This window comes from Aythya fuligula, chromosome 14 (assembly GCF_009819795.1).
Source record: "Aythya fuligula isolate bAytFul2 chromosome 14, bAytFul2.pri, whole genome shotgun sequence".
NCBI classification, from domain to species: domain Eukaryota; kingdom Metazoa; phylum Chordata; class Aves; order Anseriformes; family Anatidae; genus Aythya; species Aythya fuligula.
In genome coordinates, this window is record NC_045572.1 from 12,139,192 (window position 1) to 12,148,936 (window position 9,745).

The 9,745-nt window shown below is 52.7% G+C and overlaps 1 protein-coding gene across 4 annotated transcripts in view; it reads right to left on the bottom strand.

The window, feature by feature from the left end:
• The window catches only part of CYFIP2 (cytoplasmic FMR1 interacting protein 2), a 50,172-nt gene extending 44,395 nt beyond the window's left edge, over window positions 1-5,777 (bottom strand). The window contains exon 1 of one of the 4 annotated variants that reach the window (XM_032196661.1): window positions 5,589-5,777. The gene's annotated coding sequence lies outside the window, so the exon portion shown is untranslated. Of the gene's footprint in view, window positions 1-1,014; window positions 1,034-3,161; window positions 3,218-5,588 lie in introns of those variants that run through there. The other 3 variants (XM_032196657.1, XM_032196659.1, XM_032196660.1) reach the window with 3 other exon arrangements.
• Window positions 5,778-9,745: the final 3,968 nt, after the last annotated feature.

Here is a 9,745-nt window from a genome sequence, read left to right on the forward strand (position 1 = left end):
CTGAAGCAGCGTGATTAGAAAAGCATGACCAGCACTGACGCTCACATGATCGCCTTCCCACATACATGAGCAGAGCTGGAAACTGTAAACACCGAAGCGATTTTCACAGGTGAACCGGAAAGAATCGGCTTCTGCACAGTCAGGCTGTGGCAGCTCAAGCAGAAAAAAAAAAAAAAAAAAAAAAGTTGCTGCTAAAATAAGAAATTTCCTTGCTTTAACCAGACACGCAGTGGCCCCTGCCCAGCCCCAGCCTGCCCTGCAGCTGCCACCGGCGGTGTCCTGAGACGGTGCCAGCTGCATACGAAATAAAAAGCAAAGGGAAACAGTTCTGAAGGAGCTCGCTGGTGATTACCCCTGTGCCGAGCACCGACGCGGACAAGCTGATACGCAGGATCAAGCTCTCTGTCCCTGATCTCTTTTGCTCTTCACCTTTGCATGCGCAAACACGGAGGGAAGCTGCTGTCATCCGGGCTGAGCACTTGTATAACCACCGCCACCGGGCTCCCCCAGTTAATGCCTAATCCATGTGCAGGAGCTGTGGCTGACCTGGAGTCTGTCCTCTCGGAAAACATGCAGCTGCATGTAGGTATTTGTAGAGAGACAACTGGCTTTGAGAACTGACATATTGTTCGATTAGCAGATCGCCCCTCTTTCGAGGAGCGCTTTTTTTACCAGTTGGAGCCTGTCTAGTTTCTAATGTGAGCCATCGGGTTTTATCACTTTAATCTGTAAGACAGTAGAGCTCAATAGAGCTCAAAGTTCCCATCAAGATACTCGCAGATTTCAATACAAACACCCTGCAACCTTCGCTTCTGCTCAGGCAACTGGGCCAAGCTCCTCGACTGCCTTGTTATTGGGTATGTTTTTCCAATCCTTTCATCTCTTTGGCTTTTCTCTAAGCTTGATCCAATTCTGCAGCTTTTTTTTTTTTTGCCAAAGCGCAGGACACAGGGCTCCAGCAATGCCTGCACAAGTGCCAGATAGGAAAGTAACACCATGTCCCTTCCTGCTCACCGCCATATCCTTGGTCACAACAGCAGCTCCACAGGCGCTCCCGTTCAGCTGATAATCTGCTACAATTCCCCTAGGTCCTTTTTTCATGTTGTTGTTTTTAATTGAGTCACTGTTTCCCCGAATACAAGTTTGCTTTTCGTTTCCAGCACTGGGAGCACGGAAGGACAATGGCTGTGGGATGGCCACAGACAGGCACACGTGCACTCAGCGAGGAACACAGCCAAGGGGGCTGCGGGCAGCCTGCAGTCCTGGGGTGGCTTCGTGTTGGTGAGGAGAGGGCCTGCTGCCTGCACGCAGGAGCTGCAATATCTCTGAGCCTGGTAAAACCCACGTCACCTCCCCAAACGCCTCCCCAGGGCACCAGGCAGCTGAGGAACAGGCTTGGTTGTATTTGCAGCTTGAAGAACCACGAAATAAGTATCTGGAGAAAAGAATTCTCAAGCAGCCCCTTCCCTACTCACTCAAATTTCTTTTCTCCCCCGTCACCCCATTTGGCCCCAGTTGCTGCCTGTAACAAGGTGCAAAAAGTGCCCAAAGCAGCTGCTCTGTCCTGTTCTGAGCAGGAGATCCGGGTCCCAATTCGGCATCTCAGACCTGTGGTGCCGGCCATGGCACAAACCTGCAAGAAGCCAACAGCCCCTGCCCCACAGGTCTGGCACTCCATTGCAGGAAGGGAGGAACCACGTAGAAATAACGAACAGAAGAGGAAGCCTCGAGCACCGGCAAGCTATCAGCCCTGGCCACAGCCCACCCCCTGCTTTGCCACGGCTCAGCAGAGTGCAAGAACCGGGATCCAGGTGGAAAAACTGCCCAAACTTTGTGGGTTTACCAGATGAGTCCTCATTGCAACATCCCTGGGAGTGACGGGGACTCCCGGTTTCAATTCTATGTTTTCTTCAGCGCAATGGCAGAAGCAAAGGAGATGAAGGGGAACAGTGAAGTCAGTCGGGACTTCCTCTGGGTCTCAGGCCCTTGGCAAGCCGTGGCAGAGGGCAGCCCTGCAGCTGGCAGCACACGGTGGAGGGGACACCGGTCCAGGGTTGGCAGACCAGGATCCCTACCCCACAGCATCCCCGGAGGAGCAGCCTCAAGCAATTCTCCATGGCGCAGGCGCTGCCCTGTCACATCCAGCTTCACCCCCTCCGTTCAGCAACCAAGTGACTACAACCAGGGAACTACAGGGGTCCTGGGGGCACCCACCAAAAAGTCCTCGTTAAGCCTTACCCCCCGACCCCGGCAGAGCTGTGCCAGCTGTGCCTGCAGCTCACCAGCGGCGCTTCCTTCCTGTGCCAGCACACGTGGGGCTGCGGCCGCGCCGCCCGGGGTGGAGCACGGCGGCGTGCCCCAAACGGGGCTTTTTTGTTACCATAGCTCATGGGCTGCGGGGTAAGGCTTTCCTTCTCATACAGGAAACATATCCTGCCTGCGTGGATTCTTGGGCTGCTACAAGCTGCCTCTCGAAACTATTTTCTTCTGCATATCCTGCCTCTGATCAGAGGCTGATGCTCCTCCGGCAACGTGTGTTTTGGTAGAACTCAGCATGAGCCTGGCAGGAGCCGGCCCCACCCTGGTGAAACCCTGGGGAGCAGAGACATGGCCAAAGGGCTAATTACAGCTTCTGCTGATGAGCAGCGGCGCTAACGAGAGCTGCACATACTTCCTGCCCGTCCGCTGCAGAAACTTCTTCCTCCTGTGGTCCCCCTGGGGCAGGTGATGCTTGGTGCTCCCCGTCCCACCTGCTCAGAGTGCCAACCCCAGGCACGCCAGCCACACAGGATCCACAGGCCCAGCCCCACCACTCTGTAGCTAAAATTAAGGTAAATCTGTTGTGAGAGCAGCCTAGAGAGCGTAGCAAGGTTTTGAGAAGGAGCGAGGCTGGACATCCCTGATGCCTGAGCTCACAGTCTCAGGGCAGGTCCTACCTTCCCCGCTGAAACGCTCGCCCAGAAGTGTCTGTGCAGCATCATCCTCTTCACAGCGAGAGGAACAAAGAAGCCTTTATTGTTAGAGCAGCTTGGGGGAACAAAGGAAGACTTCTGAAAGCAGGGCCATAATGAATATGTTGCATGCATGTGTGCTTGGCTTCGAAGCTGTGCAGCTGAGAGTGCTGGGGATGTGGCACGGGCTGCTTCGGGTTTGCAGCTCACCTGCTCCTACAGCAGGCATCCACGCTGGGGCCGCAGGAGCGACCAAGGGCAGGAAAGGAGGAAAGAAATCACAGGAATTCTGGAGATTGGCAGTAACTCTGCGTCCTGCAAGCCTGGGGTGAGAGGAGCAGCAAATTGACTTTTGATGGGGAGATGGTGATACGGAGAAAAAGGGCAAACGTCTGGTCACCTCCGGGGGATTTGGGATTCTTTTCCTGGGCAACCTGGGAACGTCATGTAATTCATGTTTGCCCCTCTGACAATGCTTCCCCCTTACTCCAAAAAGCCTTTAATCCATGGTCACGAAGCATCTTGGCCCAGCAAATGCCCAGCTGACTGATGCCTCAGGCACACAGCAGGACATTTCTGGTACCCATTGCCTCACAGCAAGAGGAGAGTGAATGCTGCTAGCTGACAATGTACTTTCAGTTAAGTAGAGTAACTTTGGGATGCAAAAAGTTAGTTTTACCCTTGCCTAAAATTCACGAGATTAACATCCCCTGTGGTTTAGGATGCATGACATCAAACCTTCCTTGCATGCTCTAAGAATCACTTGTAATTTCAACACCACACCAGTCAGGAGGTTCTTTGCATAAGCAGATAAACACAGCCAGGATGAGCAAAGCTGGCAGAGCTGGGTTCCTGCCCTGCACAGACACAGGCATTAATGACCATGAAATTACTCTTCCCATCAAAAAGGAAGCCAAAATGCCCAACTCCTGAAGCTGTTGGTCTGCATCTCCACTCTGCATTTTCAGCCACCCCATTACGGTGGAGTTTCAGCCATCTCTGCTGTGTCTGTTTCTCAGCAACATTTTATTTGGAATTTATTTCTTATAGAATAAATTGATCAATTTTTTTTCTGGTGCCAAAGAAAGAGGGTCAAGGCAAAAGGCTGGTATAGGAAGCTACATTTCCAGTATAGTTGAGAAATTTAGAGCAAGTTTCCAGGCAAGCTCCTTTGCTGACAGTCAAAGCACTTATTGAGAATTTGAACCATACAGAAATGAGCTGTTAATAGTCGGACAATTACTGATCTTCCAGAAATGATCATCCTATTTTCATGCAAATAAGATAACTGTTTGTTAATAAAGTTCTTATTATGATAGGATAGCCTGCTTTGCTAAAGAGACCCGGGTCAGAAAATGGAAGATTTTCCATATTCCTCGGGCTTCATTAACAGCAATTAGCTGCACAGAGAAAAGGAGAAAGGCATTATCCTTTGTAGGGAATTACCCTAGAATTACAGGGCTGTGACAGACACCAAAATAGCGGGCTGGCCACCCAGCGTCGTGCCCAACCTCTGACAACTGTCACCGCGCCGAACACGAGCGTGCTCTCCTCTGGCTAGCCGTGTGGGGCCGGGGGGGGTGCCAAGGGTGCTGCAGCCCAGCCTAATTCTGCAAAACCTTTGTGGCCTGAGCCTGGCGGCCTCAACCCCCCCGGGGAAAGCGGCAGATGGCGAAGGGGGACAAGCTGTGCCGCTGGCGGCCTCCTCGTAGGGCGCCCAACCGGCACCCTCTTCCTTCCCCAGCCCAGCTGGCAGAATAAGGCCCAGTAAGCACGAGGGGGGGTGCAGCGTGTGCCTCTTGTTCCCCCCATCCCTATCCAGCCCCCCCCAGGAGCCATCCTTTCCTCCCAGCAGGATGCATTTCCAGCCTCCCCGCCTGGAAAGTTGCCTACAAAGGAACGCTCCCCGCTCACGGCCTCCGCCCGGGTGGGGGGAAATTTTGGGGATGAGGGACGTTCCCCCATCTCCCACCGCCCCCAAAACACCGCCCTGGATAACCATCAAGGCCCCCAGCCCGCCGCAGCCCTCCCCGGCTCAGCATCCCCCCGCTCCCCTCCTCGCCCTGGGCACCATCTTCCCCCAGCGGGCGCTGACTGCGGACCCCCTGGGGACCCTTTTGGGACGCCCACCCTGACCCCCCCAGGGCCAGCTCCTGCCCCTGGCCCCACCGCCCCGCTCCATCGCCTCTTCCCCCATTTCCCCCCCATTGGGGTGGGGGCAGCATCGCCACCACCGGGCTGTGCGGAGCGCTGCCATCACCCCGGGGCCTGCAGCGCCCACCGGGCCGGGGGCTCGGCGCTTTCCCCCCCCCATCCTAGAAGGGGAGAAGGGGATTTTTGTGTCCCCCCCCCCCTCCGGCGCCGTGCTCTGCCGGCGGGGGGGCTGCCTGCCGCAGGTAGCACGGAGCATTATGGGATACATCCTCGCACATCCAGGGCCTCCCACCCTTGGGTGGGGGGGGGGGGGACGGGACACAGCACCTGCCCCGCCGGGTGGCACCCCCATCGCGACACCCCTCCAAAAAAATAAAAAAAAAAACCAAACCCATCCCGACCGGGGGCCGCGGAGCTGCAGGGATGCGGCGGCGCAACCCCCGCGCAGCCCCCGCGCAGCGCTCCCACCCCCGCCCCGCTCACCTGGCGCTCGGATGGGGGGGGGGGCCGGGACCAAAAGGGGGGGTCCTGGGGGATTAGGGAAGGGTAAAGGGGCAAGGGGGGGGCCGCAGCTCGCCGGGATGCTCCGCGCCGCCCGCACAAAGAGCAGGAAATGGCTGCAGCAAGTGCACTTCCGCGGCTCTCCGCCGGCCCCTCCGCACGGCGGCGGGGGGAGCCTCGGCCCCCGGCGAGGGAAGGGGCTGGAGCGGGGAGAGCGGCTCCTCCCCCCCCGGGCTGCAAGGGGGGAGCCCGGGGGGTGCGCTGGGGATGTGCGGGGGGTACCCGAGGGATGCGCGGGGGATGCGCGGGGGGTGCCCGGGGGATGCGCGGGGGTATCCGGGGGTACCCGGGGGATGCGCGCCCCTCCGCTGGGCAGCGGTAGGGAGGGGAAGGGGCTGCCGGGGGTCCCGGGGAGGCAGGGCCCCCTTGTTGGGTGCCGGGGGTGCCGCCGCCCCGAGGTTACCGCCCGGGGGTGTCAGCCGGGGTGGCGGTGAAAGGTTTGTGCTTAAAATGCCCGCGGAGCTTTGGGTGGCTGGGCGTGCAAGGGATGGAAGGCAGGAGGCGATGCCCTTGCTCCGAGCTTTTTCTGAGTCAGCACTGCATGCCAAAGAGCTTCCTTTTGGCGTTTTTTGGCATCTGGCGTTTCTTCGGGGACGAGTTTCCAGTCCTTCTGCCCACGCTGCTTTGTAAGGTTTCAATGCGGCTCTTCAGAGCTGGCATGAAATCCAAACTGGACCTCTTACAACCTGCAGAGCAGCAGCTCCTCGCCGTAACTGATGCAAACCCTGGATGGGGCCTTCATTCATTTTTCGGCAGCCCTCTCAGCTGCTGCTGCTGCTGGTTGAAAGACATTGGTGGATGTGCAAGACTGCTGAAAGCTGGTGTTTATGTCTAGATCCATTTCCTTGGTGGCCTTGGCAGTGTCCCTTCCCTAAGCATCAGCCTGTGCTTCAAGCAGGTTGCCATCTGGTCCTTCCTGTGTTAGGGTAACCGCTCCCAATTCCTTAGAGGCTGCGGCTCTGCTGTCCATGCTAGCTTGGCATGGGGTCTGCAAACCACAAAGCAGTACGGCAGTGATAGAAACAGCCTTTGTTTTAGCAGATAGGACCATACCTGAACAAACCTGCATCTCTCTGTGTGGACTCTTCTCATTCCCCTCTGCGGCATCTCTTCTATCTCACCTTTAACTGGAACATTTTGTAGCCATCATTCCTCTTTTTACTATTTATTGCTTGTCAGAAAAATTCAGTAAGTGAACATTATTATTGCAGATCTGGGAGATTTCACAGCTAATATTGCTCTGAGGCCATGGGTGAAACAAGGTCAGTTCAAGAAACCTGTGGCAGTAAAAACTGCTGTGGACTATTTTTTTTTTTTTTTTGTGTGTGTGTAAGTTTAACCTGCTCCTGTTATCAGCCAGGCTCAGGGCGATGGGAATTCGACAGATGTTGTGACGCTATTTTAATTTTCTGTTCTGTGCTGTCTTAGGTTACAGAATAAGGGAACGAGCTTTGCGTTTATCATGCAGATCACTGCAGGATGGGAGGACTGTCAGTGGGGGCAGACCCACCAGCTTTGTGCCAGTGCTCACCATAGCAGCAGGCTGGGGACGTGCTGGGACAGAGCAGTGGGACCAGGCCACAACTTCCTAATACTTCCTAATATTTCCCAAGCCAGCCCCAGAGCACAGCCATAGCTCTGGGAACAGAAGATGTTGCAGAAAGCCAGAAGAAGCCTATTTGCTTCTTGGAGGGGAGCATTTTGCGAAAGGGCAGGGTGTGTGATTATGAAAGCATAAGGGTGGTTTTTTGCATTTTTGCTGACATATAGTGAAAGCCACAGTTGGGACAAAGTATTTTTATTATTTGTAAAAATATATATTGTGTACATAGAAATTCCTGCTAAAGAAGACCAAACGTAAGACATTACAATATTATTTCGTGCAATGCTCCCTAGCTAATAAATATTACATTTATCTCATCAAACATAAATATAGCCTCCAAAACAATTCTTAGAAGAGCAACACTGCTGCTACATAATAGCAACTTCCTCAGTCTTGACAGATCCCTGGTTGCTCCCTGGATGGAAAGGGCAGCAAGCCAGGGGCTGGGCTTTGTGAGCCTGTGGATATCCCTGCTGTGGGCTTGGTGGCTGTGCCCAGGGAAAAAACATTTCAGAGCATCCTGCGGTTGTACAGCTCCTCTAAGTGGGGTGGGGGAGAGAGTGGGGTTATGGCCAGCTGGCCTGAAACTTAGCCATAGGTGTGCATGCAGTTCAACTTGCGTAGGGCTACTGAAAATGGCATTGGCTAAACACCAAAATTAGCACCATGGGAACGTGACAACAGGCTAATTCGGACTGAAAGGGTGAGAGGGACAAGGAGAAACTTAGCTTAAATTCACTGTAGGCAAGAAATCAAAATCTGTTTTGTAGATGTTCATATTCCACATGTAGGTTCAGACTGCTGAGGGATTTTGGCAGCAATCCTGACCTGAAGGTAGCACTCTGACCCTGGTTTGGATTGACAACCTCTGGTCTGAATGGTAGGATTCTCCTTGCTTGGGAGAGTCATTCTGGATTATATTTGTAGAAGGAGAATAGTATGGAAACAAAGCAAAGTGGGAAGATGCATAGGGCAGGAACTACATCTTGCTTGTATCCATAAACCTGAAAAGATGCTGGCTGCTACCTTAGAACCACAGGTCTGAAAAATACCAAAAATTTGACCTCCTTCTATGAAGAAACAGTCTGACACAGGATATGTGAGATCATAGGATTACAGTATTTCCTTGTTCCATTTTTGTTGGCAAACATCTTTGAACTTGACTTCTGTAACGACATGAGAAATTGCTGCTGGAAGTTTGCACCTCAGACTTTTTGTAAACTGTTGTCACGTAAGGTTTACCCATGTCCTAGCTTGCCCAAACACAGGAACATCAAAAATACAGATTGCATATATGCACATAGCATCTGTGAGGCCTTTTGGCTTCCCTAGTTATAGTTAATGCTTAGCAGAAATCCTGATCTTACAAATTCTACAGGACACTAACACGCATGCTTCTGTTTTGGAGGTTGGTTACGTCAAATCAGTGTCTGTCTTGCGGAGAAAAGGTAGATTTTAATTGAAGTACCCGCGCTGTCACCTCATAATGTGGAACTCATCAAGAAGTACCCAGGCAGTCCGTTTGCATAAGCCTTTCTTTCTTTGATCAGTCCCTAGAGGATTCACCAGTTTGTTGAGAGAAGAGATGGAAAACTCTCTTCTTGATGATTCAGTTGCTCTTTGAAGTAAGCGAAAACTTCTCATTATCGTTAGCGCACAGATCACACACTCCATGTTTCCTCCTCAGGGCTACCCTTCCAGTGCCCTCTGGCTCCTTCCCTCCAAACACACTGGTTCTGGAGTAGGTTCCTGTGCCTCTCATGGGCAATCAGATCGTGGGATCCTGTCTTCTCCTGGGCTAGAGACACCCAGCACTCGGCCCTGCTGAGTCCTCCATGCTTGGTTCAAAGAAATTGGTGGAGGTCTCTTTTCTGATGTAGAAGGACTGAAGAAAAAATGAATACAAACTTTCAGCTTTGACTTTTTTTCCCCATTGGAGAGTCCCATTTTCCCACTCACTACACAAATTTGAGAGAATTTCAAGACTCTTCAGCACATTGCTTTTTTTTCTTCCTCCCTTACAAACTTGGGTGAACATACAGGCACCTCTTCAGCTTATGGGATACCACAACCCTGTTTTTGTTAAGCCACAGTTTCAGAGAAGATCATGTAAAAGAACAAAACCACCTTGAAATATCAGCATCAGAAATGCAGACACTAAATCGAGTTTGTTCCCTTGTGTTCCAGGTTTATTCCTGTTCACAGCTTTCAGGTCCAGCCCACTCTGAATTAGAGAGCCATGGAAATGTCTAAATGTTCATCCTCAGCCAAAGATAGTTGGTTTTTTTTTTGTTTGTTTGTTTGTTTGTTTGTTTTTTTCTTCTTCCTCAGGGAAGACCTTAATTTGGCAGTTCACAGAACTGGAATAGCAATGCCAGATCTCTTACTTTTGAGGCTGTATCTTCATGAGAAATACGCTTGCTGGGTTGTGTGGTGCAGGAATCTGTGCTCAATTGCTGGTTCTGCTTGTAAGATG